Raw genomic sequence first — 17,780 nt, 5'->3', positions numbered from 1 at the left:
ATGCAAGAACTACGTACCAAAGGTTGGTTAGCAAGATTTTTAAGGATCAAATAGGCAAGACGGTGGAGGCTTACATCGACGACATGGTCGTAAAAAGCAAACAGAAAGGCCATCACCTAAAACATTTGCAAGAGGTGTTCGGCGTACTACGCAGGTACGGAATGAGGCTTAATCCAACTAAGTGCTCATTCAGCGTAGGATCCAGGCAATTCCTTGGCCATGTGGCCAACAATAGAGGGATTGAGGTCAGCCCAGCCCAAGCGGAAGCTTTGCTAAAAAATACAGAACCAAATATAGTCAAGGAAGTCCAAGCTCTTACCGTTTCACTAATTGTTTCTTTGTTGTTCATGGTAAATAGTTCATATTTATGGACAAGCATGTTAAATTTGGATTCCTTAACATGACTAGTACCTACATAGGTAATTTCAAGTTTATCCTAAATCTCTTTAGCCGTTTCGCAATCCGAAACTTAATTGAATTCGTCTTTACTTAGATCACAATAGAGATTTGTGATAGCCATGACATTACATTGAATAAGCCTACGGCCATTTAGGGTCCATTCATCACTGATTTTTGAAACTTTTTCACCATTAACAACTTTGGTTGGAATATGGTCACCCTGTTCGGTGGCCTTCCAAGCATCAATATATATGCCTCTTATAAATGCTCTGATTTTTATTTTCCAATAGTTATAGTCATTTCCGTCAAACCAAGGGGGTCTATTGTTAGATTGACCTTCTTGATGAAAATTGGCCATGATCGTTCTCTATGATGATTAGATCTTTAAATAGAAATTAGGCTATGATATCAATTGTTGAACACTAATTGACTCTAGAAGGGGTTGAATAGAATCAATGGTCAAATTTTGTAATTTCTAAAAGTAATTTCTAACTAAGTATTAAACAATAATCAATATGGATAAATAAGCAATTCAAAGCATAAATGTAAGAGAGTTAATGATGAGAGATTGCAAACAATGACTCGAAGATTTTAGCGAGGTTTGAAAACTCCTACTCCTCGGCTCAAGATCCCTCTTGAGACTTCCCAATCCACTAAAGCTTTTCCTTAATTATGGAGAGCAAACCTTCACATGAAGCAAACCCTTGCTTTTTTTTTCTTACTAAGAGAACACCCTTCTCCTAAGCTTCTTTTGGGTCACACCAACCCTTACAAGTTTGTAGCAATGTTTATAATTGAAATACAAGATAGAATCTCTCTCAAGATAGATGTACAAGTGTAATCTTAGATATATGAATCAAATGAAGCTCAAATCTCTAAGATAATATGAGAGAATGAAAGATGTGGAGTGAATAAACAAATAAGAACTTGAATGCTCTTAAATACTCTCTTGAATGCTCTTCAATACTATCAAGACTACTCTCTCTTGTTGTATATGTATTTCTCAATGTTCAGCTAATATATATATATATATCGAAAGAGAAGCTCAATACAGCTGTTAGAGGTGAGGTGTGTAAGGCTAACATCTGCAGGTAGCCGTTGGTTTTGAATCTGTGACTATGTCGGTCGGCTGATGGAGTACCTTCGGTCGGCCAAAAGTCGTTTTATCGGCCGGCTAATCCTCAATCATCGGTTAGCCAAAACGATGATTTGAAAAACTCCAACTCTCTATTTTTAAGAGTGTTTCTTGTCGGTCGGCTGATGAATCAATTCAGTCGGATGATCCATTTACCCTGAGCCTCGAAAACTTTGTCGGTCGGCTGAACCCTAATGTTCGGTCGGCTAAAACTTCTGTTACAAAACCCTAACTCTCTGTCTTCTCTGTTGGCCGGCTGACCAATTACTTCGATCGGCCGAAACTTCTTTAATATGAACCTTATTTCTCTCTTTCTCTGTTTAAGGCCTTTTCATCTTTGCTATGTCTTCAAGATCAATTAGAGGATCGTGCATGAACTTATTTTGACATATAAAATGATGAATGTATGATCCTAGGATGTGAGCTTCATGAAATTCATAAACTACTTTGACATTGAAATCTAAAACGCTCACCAATCCTATCTACCCCATTTGAATCGCCGGTCTTAATCACTTTTGATCTTCGTGCTTCATCCTTGAGGCTTTGGGGTTAAATGGCTTGCTTTCTTTTATCCTTGGAATGCATAGAATGTATCTTACTTGGCTTTACCTTTCCTTGTTTTCTACTTCATTTTTGGACTTCAAATAGCAAACCTGTTATATGTTCTCAAGGCAAATATTAGTCCTTAAAACATCATTAATGTTTTATGATCGTCAAAATTAGTCTTAGGGTTAACAGAATTAATGCTTGTTTGAAATGCAAATATTATTTTATGGACTCCCAATGTATGTTCCCAATTTTTTTTATCCCTTTATGTGTTACGTGGCTCAAGGGAGTCCAAAACTGACGCCTTAAGCGACTTCTACTGAGTTGTTGTGCTCACCCCTTATTTCTATCATTTTCAGGATACGGAAAGGAAGTGGCGGACGACGTTCCACCACAGGTTTAAATTGGACTAGAAGTTTATTCTTCTATTTTGTAACCAAAGTCCGTATTTTGTTATCCTTTGTAAATGGAATATTGATCTTTTGTAAAAACTTAACTCGTTGTATTCAATACTGAGACTTGTGGACTCTTTTCATTGTAATTATGTTTCTTGGACTGTAAATTGATGTAATTGGAGTACAATCCTTGTATGTGAGCATGGGACAATGTATAAGACAGATACTTCTACGTTCTAGATGAATGAGATGATGATGATGGGCTATTTTGAGGAAGTTGTTGATGTTGTTGATTTTGAAATGTTGTATATTATTTGCATGCATGTTTGTACCGTTTTTTAGATTAGTTTAAGGCCCCAAGTGAGGCCATTGTTTCCTTTAGGCATATAACAGGTTTAATAGTAGGACTCCTTTCTGCAGAGGTCATGTCAGTCGACCGAATTTTAGTACCGGTTAACCGGTATCTTTTTAGGTCATTACAAAACTTCCTATTTGATATAGAATTTCTTCCAAAAGTCCTATGTACAAAATTTACCTTTTCCAATGTATATCTAGGTCTTTGAAATTCTATATAAACCTTAATTTACATCTAGGTTAGTACAGTTTTTGTAACGTCTCGTATTTTTCTGATTTATTATTTATTTGTTTTGACGCGTCTCGATTTGCGCACCGTGTGGGTCCCAGTATTTTTCCTTGGTATTATTCCACTTACCCATTTATTTATCTTAGGGGATTTTATTTATGTGGTGCACTTGTATAGTTGTATGAGTATGTATGTGGTTATTAGTGTGGTTGAGTGGAGAGAGATATTTTGTGGCCTTGTTGTGATTGAAAGGAAAGTTGATGGGCATTTTAGTCAATTGGGTTTCTTTGACAATTGACTTTGGATTATTCTAAAGCCAAAAAGGAGTTGGCTTAATTAGTTTCAATCATTCTTTTCCTTTCATTTTGGTTCACACTCTCGCTCCTCACTTCTCTTTCTCTCTCTATAATCCTCTCTTCCTTCTTTCTAGAACTCATCAAGTTAAATGAAGATTGGGTTCATGCCATTATTAGCAAAGTTATAGATCATTGCAAGGGTTACATTTTGGTACCGGTATTGTAAGTTTTTGGCGAGATTCGAGTTTGGAGCTTAGAGTTTGGGTTGCTATCTTGAGGTAGGGGAAGTTTAAATTACAAGTCCTATGGTTTTAGTGAACTTCTATATATATTCTTACATGGAATCTTGTGTTGTGTAGCATGCTTAGGTTTATAGAGTATTAGGTTGTGGTGTTCAAGCATGGTATATAGTTGATCTATGTGGTTTGAAATGTGGCTAAGGTGTTTTTATGCTAATTAGGCATAACATGCTATTTTCTATGATGAAATGTGGAAGTATAACGTGTATAGTTGTTTCATGTGTTTGGATATCATATATGATGATATTGATTTAAATTCATGATTGGTATTTTAATGATTAATTGCATAAATTTCATGTATTTTTCATGGGGGGCTTGGGCTTGTGAAATTGAAGTCATGATGCGGGAATGAAGGATGACAAATGAATTGATGTTGCGGTGTAAGTTGGGTTGAGAAGTGAGATGGTGGTTGTGAAGGATTTGATGAGATTTGGGTTAAAATGAAAAAGGAGGGCAATTGCATCTCACGTGTTGAATGATTTATGAATTCATTGAATTCATGTTTGATGTTATGGTTGACATTCCCATGATCCCTTCTTCTTCTCTCCTCTTCTTCTCTCCTCTTCTTTAGTTGTGGGTTGAGAAGTGAGATGGTGGTTGTGAAGGATTTGATAAGATTTGGGTTAAAATGAAAAAGGAGGGCAATTGCATCTCATGTGTTGAACGATTTATGAATTCATTGAATTCATGTTTGATGTTATGGTTGACATTCCCATGATCCCTTCTTCTTCTCTCCTCTTCTTCTCTCCTCTTCTTTAGTTGTGGTTTACGGGATTTGTAGGAATGTACTTTAAACTTTTTCTACTGAGCTGTTGAGCTCACCCTATTCTTATTAACATTTTTCAGGAAATTTGGAGATGAACCAGTGAATGGCATGCGCTCATAGATGTTGATCTAGTTAGGATATTCATTCATGTTAAAGCTATGTAATTTTGGCCATGGCTGCTTTATTGTTATATTTTAATTCTTTAGATAATGCACAAAAAAAAACATTTGTATAATTTAATTCTTAAATGTTGATTCACGTGTTTGTTATTATGATGATTTAATCTATTATTGATAAATTAGATGATGGCATGGGTTTTTATTTTCACGTTCACACACGTTAGTGATAGTGGAACGGGGGAAATGGTGTGTTTTCATCAACACGTAGTTTTTGGTCACCATCTAACCGGTTATATGGGGTCATCGAACCGGTTAGATCACGTTTAGGGGAACATCTAACCGGTTGGATTTCCTATCTAACTGATTAGATGGGATTGACAGTGGTGTCGTAAATTTTTATCTAATCAAGTGTGTGCACAAAACACTGAAGTGTGCGCACAGATGGGAAAATGTGCATACAGATGGTGAAGTGTGCGCATAGATGTGGATTTGGGATTTTGCACCTTCACAAGAAAGGTCATCTAATCGATTATATGACACATCTAATCGGTTAGATGAACCAAATTTTCACTGTTTGGCCTCAACTTCTATGTAATTACATATTTGACCCCAAATTTCAACCAAAGTACAGAATGAACCTAAAAATGACAAAAATACCCTTGAAGGGTACAAATGTTAGATTTTGCTCAGAAAATAACAGTTTTACCCCTGAAAGGTTTAGAAGCTATACTTTGTGTAATAAATGTCCATTTTACCCCTTTGGGATTTAAATCCTTAAATGACCATTATAAAGGACTATTTTACCCTTTTAGGTTCCAAGGCATTGTTGGACCATGTCAAATGACCATTTTACCCTTATGGGCTCTAGACCTACGATAATGACGTGAAATGGCCGCATTACCCCTGGACTTCAACTTAATCATTGAATGACATTAGTAAATGACGGTTTTACCCTTAGTGAACCTTAAAGTATTAAATTAATGTGAAATAACTATAGTACCCTTGTGTGTCCTCGGGTTCGGGTGAGGACTCGGTTAGCGATCCGGATCCCCAAATTTGGGTCGTTACAGCTTTTGCATTACAACTTCTGATTTATTAAAGCCTGTCTGAGAGATATTCTACAGAAAATCAAATCTGATTTTTTTGTTTTTATTTCTAGAACACACACATAAACACGAGAGTGAGTTTAGAGTGTTTGTTCAATTCCTAATCGTATTCAAAGTTTATTGAATATTGTATATACAACAATCAGAGAAGTAGATCTATTTTTTCTACATCAAATTCAGATCTTGAAGAATAGGGGTGAAGCGATCACACTTTGAAAGGGTCAAAGTATTCGAGGAGTGTTATTTGATTAACCAACAATCCTTCTACAGAAATCAAGAGTAAGCCTGAAATCAAGAGCTGTTAGACGGGACGTCGCAAATCCAAAAGATTGTCAGCAATTGGTATTTGGTAGAACGATAGGGTGTGAACCTGAGTCAAAGTTCATTGTACTTCGTTTCAAACATAGTGAATCGGTTTACTTTGGACTGTACAATCCACAAGGTTTTTTCTACAACAATTGGTCTATTCTACCAATTGGAGTTTCCTCGCTAAAAATCCTAGTGTCATCTCTCAAACTCTATTTGGTTTACTTTACTTTTATTTTGCATGTGATTAATTAATTAAATGGTAAATTAAGTAAAGCCGATTAAAATAGAAAGATACATATTTTAATTTTTTTAAATTGAAAACTTAAACTTTTCATAAATATCTTTCGCTGCATAAACTCACACAACATTGTGTATCTCAGGATTATTGTGCTTTTTTTTTTTTGTAAATTATAATTTTATTCAAGAAACAAACTAGTACAAGAAATGAACAACAAAGGAAAATTTCAATAACTAAACAAGGACCAGATTGTGACATCCAATTAAACAAAATCAGAGAACATAGACTTCAATAGCAGCAACTGAAAGTCTACTCTGAAACCTGTCATTATGTAATAAGAACCAAATTGCAAATAGCCACATATAATATTGAATAAATTTGTTGGAGATACCGAAATGTTGTCATATTGTGCTCCCTTGTATAGTGTAGTATGATTTGGTGGAATGGTTAAATATTAAAGGAGAATGCTTAATTACTTACTGGTGAGTAGGATGAAGTTACTCACTCTTATGTAGTCTAATAACAAAATAATTATAACGACCCAAATGGATACCAAAATAATAATAAAAATCTATAAAATTTCGGCATGATCTCCGCAAAAAATGTCTCTAAACAACCTGTTAAAATACAAAAAAAATAAATACAATGGCCTCACTGGGCCTTAAATCTAACATATCCTGTCCCAACGCAATATACATATATTATATCACATCTCCAAAGTGACTACATACATACAAAATCCCATTCCTCCATCTCATCCAACAAGGAACATACTTTGGTTACATCAAGTTACAGTCCAAAAAGCATAGTTAGAATTTAAAAGTCCATGGCTTACAACATTATACTAATTAAACTAAAGTTTTACGAGTTAGTTAATAATACATTTACAAAATATTAGAGAGTTTTAATACAAAAGATAGCAAAAAAAAAAAAAATAGGTCTCCGTGCTCGTCTAAAATCGTGGTGGATCGTCGTCCGCCACCTCTTTTCCATGTCCTGAAAAATGTTAGAAATAATGGGGTGAGCATAATGTCACGGGCCTAGAGATTTGGCGCAGCGGCACGGCCCGTGCGGCACCAAGGCGTTGCTTCAGCTCGCGCAAGCGCCCTGGTCAGCCACCATGACCTGCCCTCCCAAGGATACATGCTGACTGGTTTCAGCCTGCCATGGCCTCGTCATGGGAACGGCTCCAGCTCCCGACCAGTTTGTGCAGGAATGGCCAACTCCCTTCTTCATAGTCAAGTCCACGACCAACGACAAGCACCTCGAACTGAACCGAGTCGACTTGCCTGAACTCTGAAGAGGTACCATCATGTGGTCCTGCACGCCCCTTCCCTGGAACAATTCCCAGTCAATGAATGTTCTTAGCCAACCAGCATGCGTATCTTCTATGCTCATGGCGTCGTTAGGAATCGGATCGTGACATTCTCCCCCACCCAAATGCTGCGACGCCCTCGTCGCAGTGCGGCGCTGACTCCGCTGCGTCCAACATTCCAAAGTCTCTCTCCTCCAAGTGGTATGCTCGCCTGCCCACCATCGCTTCCTTGTACAACCCCTGGCTGCACTCGCCCAATGATAGGGTTTCGGGCTAAAAGGACGCCCACTTCTTCGGGACGCAACCCCACGTTATGCCGCCTCCGCGACACCCCGAGCAAACAAGCGCCCTCCAGCTGACTTGATACCCGCCCTTCACAACGGTTTACACGCCTCTTAAACTTGCAAGAACTTTGGTGCGCGCGGCCCTCCGGCCATCCGATGCGCCCGGCCCTCCGGCTTAAAGGACGCATCTTCATGGAGAGATGGAGGCTCTCCTCCAACAGCATTGATTACCCACCGACGTTTTTTCAGTGCACCGTCTTCATTCTCAAGACCCCCGGATCGACAAGGGGGCACCCCACTGTGCTTTTCCCCAAGTCCTGCTCTGATACCATTTGTCACGGGCCTAGAGATTTGGCGCAGCGGCACGGCCCGTGCGGCACCAAGGCGTTGCTTCAGCTCGCGCAAGCGCCCTGGTCAACCACCACGACCTGCCCTCCCAAGGATACATGCTGACTGGTTTCGGCCTGCCATGGCCTCATCAGGGGAACGGCTCCAGCTCCCGACCAGTTTGTGCAGGGATGGCCAACTCCCTTCTTCATAGTCAAATCCACGACCAGCGACAAGCACCTCGAATTGAACCGAGTCGACCTGCCTGAACTCTGAAGAGGTACCATCCTGTGGTCCTGCACGCCCTTTCCCTGGAACCATTCCCAGTCAATGAATGTTCTTAGCCAACCAACATGCGTATCTTCTATACTCATGGCGTCGTTAGGAATCGGATCGTGACAATAAGCTCAGTAGGAAGTGTCTAAGACACACTTCTTATATCCCCGTGAATCCATACAATGAATAGATAAAAAAAAAAAATGAAAGGTTGACTAACTATCCACGACCACAAGGCACGTCCAAGGCGTCGCATCCAGCCTAGTTAGCTCAACCATGATCCCTTCTAGACTACACTAACACCAAGGACCACTAGGCGCCTCCTAGGCGTCCGATTTTCGCAAACTCCTTTAAAAAAATATTTTCCCCAAAATAATTTCGTTTGTTCAAAGAAAAAATATATATATATATATATATATATATATATATATTTCTTTCTCTTTCCCAATGAATGCATGAATGTGCATGTTTCGATTTATCAATTCAACCATAGGCTCTCACACATTTCATTTACATCATTATCACAATTTAATAGAAATTTCTAAGTAATCATTTCTTTTATTTATTTATTGACCATAGCATCATTTTCTTTCAAAGCAATAAATAAAAATAAAAAAAAATACATAATCTTAGGACATACAATATGTCAACACCAAACATGCTCAATCACCGTAATAAATCTAGTCGTATATATGAATTCAATTAACACATGGAACACATTTAGCATTTTAATTAAACATACTTCAACCACAAATTAGAAAATCAAAATTAGCATGCATAGGAACAAATTTAAGGGGAAAAATTCACAAAAAAACTAAGAAATTGTAGATTAGAACACCCCTACCTCAATGGAAGTGAAAACTCCCAAAATCCCCAAATCCAAGCCCAAGAACCCTAGAATTTTGAACTCTCTAGAGTGCACCAAATCTCCAACTTTGCTTCACAATGCTCTACCAAAATCCAAAAGTTTAAAGCTAGATCAAGCTTTGAGATTGCAAAAAGAAAAAGAAGCCGTAAGATGCCGAGAGGGGAAAGATGCAGCAGAGAAAGAGAGAGAAAACAGTTGGGTCGTGAGTCGTGTAATGCCTTATACACTTTTTGTGTGTCTTAAAACATGGGTGGGGCCCACTTGCTTTATTTCTTTTTTCTTTTAGCATTAATTATATATATATATATATATATCATAACATTACAATAATATATCACGTTTAATAATAAAATAATTCACACATTTTTCTACTTTCTCAGATCAACCATTGAATAAATAGTATATAGTGTTTTTAGGTATGGATTATTTTATTTTTAAATGTGATGTGTTATTTTATTATTGGACCATATAAGAATGAGTAACCAGTAAGTAATTAAGCATTATCCAATATTAAAAGCTGCATTTGACTATCAATCTGACTGGATTTCAGGTGTAATGCATTGCAAGCGTAGTGGAGACTACTTCATTTTTAAATGACAAGTCCTCAGTCCTCACCAACTCAACGGTACAATTTATTGGCATGATAAAGAGTATATTTAAAGGACCCGACAGTCGTCACGCTGGCCAATATATAGATGCAAACAACCAAGGCATTGCATGTGATTTCTGTCACCGAAAAAGCATCCTAGTGTGAAAACTGCAAGACGGCCTTATAAGGTGAAAGAAGTAGATTCTATAAACATCGGTCATGGCAGTCTTCCACTCATACCATTCAAATAATATCTAGCTGGAGACATATTTTTCGGGAAAAATATATATATATATATTCAGAGACATGCAACAGCCATTAAACAATTCGGTAATATGTCTCTAAATATGGGTCATGGCAGTCTTCCACTTACTGCAACCTCATACCATTCGAATAGCATTGGTTTTCAATCACTCCAGTAACCACTAAAAAATGGCAGACGCAGTTCTTTCTAACATTGCGACTGAAATTGTGAAGAAGTTGGGTTCTGCTGCTTTCCAAGAGATCCAATTGATGTGTGGTCTCAAAACAGAGTCCGGCAGATTGGAGGACACCATTTCCACGGTGAAAGCAGTACTTCTTGATGCCCAGCAACAACAGCACGACCCAGACAATCAGGCTAGTGTTTGGCTCAAAAAGCTCAAAGAAGTCGTTGATGATGCGGATGACTTGCTGGATGACTTCTCAACAGAAGATTTGCAGCCTAAGGTTATGACTTCCAACAAAAAGGCCAAGAAGGTACGCATTTTCTTTTCAAGCTCAAACCAGCTGTCTTTCCGTCCTAAGATGAGTCACAAAGTTAAGGCCATTCGTGAGAGACTAGATGCCATTGCTGAAACTAAGATCAAATTCCACTACAGTGTTGAACGGCCTATAGATATGCAACTTCGGATCGATAGGAGGGAGGATAGTCACTCTTTTGTGCTTGCTGAAAATGTTATTGGGAGGGATAATGATAAAAAGGCAATTGTAGAATTGTTGATGCACTCCGAGGTTCAAAAGAATCTGTCAGTCGTTGCAATAGTTGGGATCGGGGGGGGGGGGGGGGGGGGGGGGGGGGGGGGGGGGGGGTGAAAACCGCACTTGCACAATTAGTATCTAGTGATGAAAATGTCTTAAAAACATTTTGAAATTAACATGTGGGTGTGTGTTTCTGAGGACTTCGGTGTGGAACAAGTGGCAAAATATATCATAGAGAGTGTAAAAGACGAAAAAACTGAAGGCCTTCAGATGGATGGGGTGCAAAAGAAACTTAGGAAAATAATTGATGGGAAAAAATACTTTCTTGTGTGGATGATGTTTGGAATGAGAATCGTGATTAATGGTTAAACTTGAGAGATCCATTGAAGGGTGGTGCAAAAGTAAGTAAGATTCTAATAACCACCCGCAGTAAATTAGTTGCAACTACTTCAGGAGTGAATTCACCTTATGTTTTAGAAAGCTTGTCTGAGGAAGAATCTTGATCCCTTTTTAAGCAAATGGCTTTTAAAGAAGAGAATGAGTTACAAAATGCATGTCGAGTGGAAATTGGAAAAGAAATTGTGAAGAAGTGTGCAAGAGTTCCTCTAGCCATTAGAGTTTTAGGAAACCTATTATACTCCAAAGACACAGAAAATGAGTGGTTGAATTTTAAAAATAAAGATATGGCAAAAATAGCTCAAGAGGAAAATATTATTCTACCAATGTTAAAGTTGAGCTATGATCACCTTCCCTCGTATCTAAAACAATGCTATGCATTTTGTCGCTTGTATCCTAAAGATCATGAAATTAATAAGCAACAATTTATCCAATTGTGGAGTGCACATGGATTTATCCTGTTGTCAAAAGCAAATGAAGATATGGAGGATGTTGGAGATTTGTATTTTAGAAATTTATTAAGGAGGTCATTTTTTCAAGATGAGAGCAAAGACAAACTTGGTAATATAATAAGTTGTAAAAGCATGATTTTATGCACGACCTTGCAGTTTTAGTTGCGGGAAGTGAGAGTTGGACAATTTTAGTTAGGGCAAGTGAGAGTTCGACGATGAATTTGGACGCAAAAGATGTTTCTCCAAGAACCTGTCACGTGTCATTTGATTCGGAAATACATGATTTATCAGGATGGAAAATTCCAGCTCCGTTGCTTGGAAATATCAAGATTAGAACATTCTTTCTTCCGGCTCAAAGCAGATTTGGATCAGTTGCATATTGTGGGAAAGAGAATTCAGTTTATCCAACAATTGTTTCCAACTTTGAAAGGTTACGCGTGTTGGATCTGCATTGTTTGGGAATGGAGACGGTGCCGAGTTGCATAGGCAAACTACGGCATTTAAGGTAATCTTTTTATCAAAGCTCTGCCAAAATCTATTACCAAGTTGCAAAATTTGCAAACCCTTAAACTTGATCGTTGTTGCCATCTCCGTGAATTGCCAAGAGACATTAGAAAATTGGTGAGCCTTAGGCATCTGGAGATTGATGGTTGCGATGATTTGAGTGATATGCCGCGTGGACTGGGGGAGCTGACTTGCCTTCGAACTTTAATAGAATTCAAGGTGGGTCCATCTAACAGGTTAAGTGAATTGAAAGATCTCAACAATTTAAGGGGGAGCTGTCAATTGTACTACTAGAGGATTTAAGGTGGGAACAATCAATTGAAGTGCCGAGGAGGCCAAGATTAAAAGAAGAAGCAGAGGAAGCGAAGTTGAAGGAGAAAGAACACCTTCAGTCTTTGATATTTGATTTTGGCAACTATATTGATAATGATGATGAGTGGGAGTTAGAGTCGGTGTTGGAAGCTCTCCGGCCACACACAAATATGAAAAAGCTTGAAATGTGAGATTGCCAACATGGATGTCCTTCCTCCTGAATCTTGTTCAAATTTCTTTAAAGAATTGCAAGGGATGCAAACATCTTCCAAAATTCGAGCAGCTTCCTTGTCTCAAAAGTCTCTCTTGGTGGCTTAGACTCGGTAGAGTACACAGATGACAACGGTTGTGGTGGTGTTAATGATGAGTCGTCCTCTTTTTCTCCATCTTCTTCAAGAGAGCCAACAACAACAACAGCAGCAACGTTCTTTCCATCACTGGAAAAGCTCTCTATCTCGGAAATGCCAAATTTGAAGGGATGGTGGAGGAGTAAATTAGGAGAAGATGAAGAACAATCAACAGCAAACAATCAAGATGAGCAGCAGCTATTATCACACCCATCATTTCCTTGTCTTGTTGAATCACTGATTCATGGCTGCCCTCAGCTAACATCAATGCCTCTGCAACCAACTGTTGTAAAACTAACATTTCACAGAGTCAGCGGGAAGGTAGTGCAACAGCAGTTACTGACGATGGCAAAGGAAACCCCAACTACTGGAAATATCTTAGAGGAACTGGAAATATCTTACATTGAGGATCTAGTTACTCTGCCGGAGGAAGCATTCACTTCTCTACTAAAACTAAAGATTGAAGAGTGTCCAAAACTAACCTCTCTGTCCAGAGGGATGAGGCATCTCACCGCCCTCATGTCCCTGGAGATCCGGTCCTGCCAAGAGTTTGATTTGTCAGATGATGGCATTCATTTTCAAGGCCTTAGGAACCTAACCAAGATCCCCAAGTTGGAGTCTCTTCCTGCGGGGCTTCAACACCTTACCACTCTCCAATCTCTATACATTTCAGGTTGTGAAAATTTGGAAAGTTTACCAGAGTGGATAGGCAACCTCACATCACTTCAAACTGATGATGGCATGCATTTTCAAGGCCTTTGGAACCTAATTTCTCTGAGCATCCACATCCCCGAGTTGGAGTCTCTTCCTGCGGGGCTTCAACACGTTACCACTCTTTAATCTCTATCCATTGGACCTTGTGAAAATTTCGAAAGTTTACCAGAGTGGATAGGCAACCTCACATCACTTCAATATCTGGATATTGATCTTTGCTCGAGTGTGAAGTCACTGCCCGAAGGGATACGTCGGCTCACCGCATTACAACAACTGGAAATGTGTTGTTGTTCACAGGAGCTAGAAGATAGATGCCAAAAGGAAACGGGTGAAGATTGGCCTAAGATTGCTCACATCCCAAGGGTTTGCATACGTGAAGGTATCCTTCTTAATTTGACTCCTTTATATATCCACCATAAAACTATATATATTCTTCCTTCTTCCGCTCTTAATTTGTTCAAATTTCAGCTGATTTTTTTATGTGGATGTTGATACAATTATATTCTTCCTTCTTCCGCTCTTAATAATCAATATGGCTTGCTATAAAATTTACAGAATATACATCGATCTTTGTTGCATTTATGCATTTTAATGTGAAATTTGATCATAATTCCTCTATGTTTTGATGAAATTGTAAAATTGTTAATGGAGGCAAAATGCTTTTCTCTATTATGTGCTTGATGTATATGTGAGCTCTTGATTCCCTTTTCATTGTTATCTTCTTTTTTTAGATTAGCAACATTTCAAGAAGAAATAAATCAAGAATTTAGTGTTTACAAAGGACTGCTTGGTTGAAGTCATAAAGGTAAGACTTTTGTCCTTGTATCCCATTCTTATTAAATAACTTATTCCTGACAAGAATCTTGCTCAATTAAAATTCGATTACATATTTGAATCATATCCAATGGTTCGAATTCGTATTCAAACCTCCAAACTCTATTATAATTGAATCAAAATTGAAGGTATCCTTCTTAATCCAAACCCTTTATATTTTCACCATAAAATCTTCGTCTTATTTTTTTTGATAAGCAACTCTTCATCTTGTTCCTCCTTCCTCTCTTAATTTGTTCAAATTTCAGCTGAATATTTGATGTGAACGTTGATGCAGTATATAATTGACATCTATGTTTCCGCGACACTTATTTGATCTCAGTTTAATTTGATATTATTAAGTTTACGACACACACGGTATAGTTAGGATCTCTAATTGAATTTAATCAGATATTTTAATTGCTTCTCTTCTTGTATCCTAACAATTTTTTCTACCATAACATGAAGTACCAAAAGGGTTATGTGCTTCATGGAACTCTATATCCTCCATTGCTTTTAGACATTATCAACATTTTTGAGTGGATAGGAAATATTGGATTCTGTCACAGTAGTTGGAACGTTTTTGCCCAGTGTTGGCTTCTAATACACAACACTCATTTTGTATGTATCTGTTGTACATAGAATGATGTATAGGCACTCATTAAATCAGCTCTGATTATTCATTTCATTCTCTAAAAATATTGAAATCATGATATAACCTCACCAAAAGCCTTTTAACACTACTAGGAGAAATTGGAGTCACCTTTTATCATTCGGTTAAGCTTCTCGATATTTGGCGAGCGGGTAGTTTATCTTGTTCTTGCTTCTTGTTTTTTCCTCCTCTCTTTGTTCAACTTGACAGTTGATTTGATTTTGTATGTTGTTGATACAAATACATAATTGTGCATTTATGATTCTTTAGTATTTTTCTTATATCAATTTGATTTGACGTAAAATTTGTGACACGCATGAAATAATTAGGATCTACAACTAAAATTTTTAATGAAAAGGTTAAAAAAATACTAGAGAGGAGAACAAAGTACAATAATCCTCCAACTCTTTCTTTCATCTGAGTCATCTGACATGCATAGTTGTGAAATTATTATACTCACTTTTCGTGTGTGCGCGCGCGCATGTGTTTTTTTGTTGTTGTTGTCGTGGTCGTCGTAAGGTACTCATCTCTCATGCATGCTTGATCAGGAACTGGTAGAGAACAGTGTCTTTGCTCAAAAGGTCTCTCTCTTGTTGGAAAGGGTTCAGCAAAGTGGGTTCAAGCCTGCCATGTGACCACAATTATTTGGATGCATACATTCACATTGCATTTTTTTTTTTTTTTCTTTTCCCCCAAACATTGCAGGAAGTCACAATTTGTTCCATCACTTTTTTATTATTATTTATTATTTATATATTTGTTTATTCTCTCGAACTAGGGGAGGAGGATTTCGAACACGGACACACTCACTTGAAGAGCTGAACATTTTACCAACTAGATCATTGATAAAGCCCATTTGTTCCCTCACATATCCCAATGGTTTTGAAGAAAAATGGGACTCAATCCGTCAGCAGAACGCGGTGCTCTAAAAGGTCCTGTAGTGCTTGTAATAATTCCAAGCTGGTAGCTTCTCCTGTAGTGCTTGTAATATTTCCAAGCTGGTAGCTTCTCCTGTAGAAATGCTTTTACATATTTGGACTTATATTTTCTGCTCCCATAGATTTCAGAAATTGCTCTTTTTCAGACAAATTACTGTAGTAGCTCTCTGCAGTTGCTTAACCCATCTTCAATGCTGCGAATTTCCAAAACTGGAATTCCGTTACTTTTTCTTACAATCTATTTTTAGGGTTACAAAAAGAAAGGCCTTCCTGATCGAGTTTTGCAACTTATACTCACACCAAGAATTAGGTAAAAACTACTATTAATCTGCCTAACCTTCATTGACATAATAAGGACTTAAAAGTCCGTTAAAGAAATTTTTATAAAACATCAATTTAATTTTCTTCCTCTTCCGAGGCAATAGTGGATGTGTGATTCTGTTACACTTAAAAGTTATAAAAAAAAAAAAAACTTTAATAGCTTAATTCCTTATTGTTATTTAGATTGAATTTAAGTGTCCTAGGGACCTATAGAGTAAAAAAAAAAAAAAAAAAAAAAAAAACACTCTAACAGAATATTTAAACAAAGGGTCTTAATATTCTTGGAAGCCTTCTTAGTAATTTTGAACATTGTTGGCAAAATCAACCCAAAATGATTTTTATTTTTTTTAGTTATCAATATCTCATTAAATTCAAATATCATTGTTGAACATTGTTGATTTTGACCGTATTTCTCACTTTTAGATAAATGCATTAAAACACTAAAGGACTTCACCAAATTTCATTCCTGAGATAATCCCATCATCACTTTTCGATTAAATAATTTTGAAATGGGTATTATTTACTTTTCAAAAAGAATCATCATAGACCATGGAATTTTGCATTAAAATGAAGTGTAGGAAAAAAAAAAAAAAAAAACACGCACGCACACACACACAAGTGAAATAATTTAACCCAAACAAACCCTCTAATATTCATGGACCTATAAAATCTAGAAAAGAAAAAAAATTATCCTCAGGCGCCACTTTTTTAACTAGCATTCTATTTACCTTTCCCTAACTGAAGTGACAATTATTATTCGAAAACACACACTTGCACTTCATTTTAAGCAATAATTTTACCATTTCACCGTTAAAAAAATCAAATGAGATGCAACCGAATAAAAATAGAGTGAAAACATTATGCTCCTAGCATACTCAAACTCTCATACCTCTCCTTTTAAAAAAAAATTAATAAAATACTAACCAAGTAATTGATTTTGTGGTAACTTTCATATTATTTTGCAAAATGAAATGCGCTTCAATTAGAATTTGTTTTCATAAGCTTCAATAAACCTTACATAAAAGGTATTGAACATAAATTCGCAAGTAAAATTTTGATTAAGCAATATATATATATATATATTGAGAAAATTTGTATAAGAGAGAAGAAGCCCACAACTCAAATGGAGAAGGGCAGAGACACCAGGACTAATAAATAATCCAACCCAACCAGGCCCAACCAAGAAGGGCCCAAAATACATCCTACCAAACTGATCCCACCCAGCCCAAAGAGGCAAACAAACCAAGGATGGTAAATCAACGGAAACCCCAGAATTCAAATTCTTAAACCAGAGAGCGGACTGGCCTCACCACTTGGAGAGCCTCCCTGAAAGGTGACTGGTGGACGGAAGACGGCAGGCCCCAAGCAAGCTGAGCATCCAAACCATTTTTGACTGAAAGACTTTCGAGGTTATCTCGAATTGAATTTCTGATCTTCAAACAAGATGGCATGCCGAGAGCTGCAGATCCCTATGAAGATTCTGGAATTCCGTTCCTCGCAAATATGATAGATGGCTGCTGAGAG

Source organism: Cornus florida, unplaced genomic scaffold (genome assembly GCF_030987335.1).
Source record: "Cornus florida cultivar Cherokee Brave unplaced genomic scaffold, ASM3098733v1 CherokeeBrave_3.0.0_Hap2_Chr11, whole genome shotgun sequence".
Taxonomy (NCBI): domain Eukaryota; kingdom Viridiplantae; phylum Streptophyta; class Magnoliopsida; order Cornales; family Cornaceae; genus Cornus; species Cornus florida.
The sequence above is the reverse complement of the archived record's forward strand: the minus strand, read 5'-3'. Positions refer to the sequence as shown.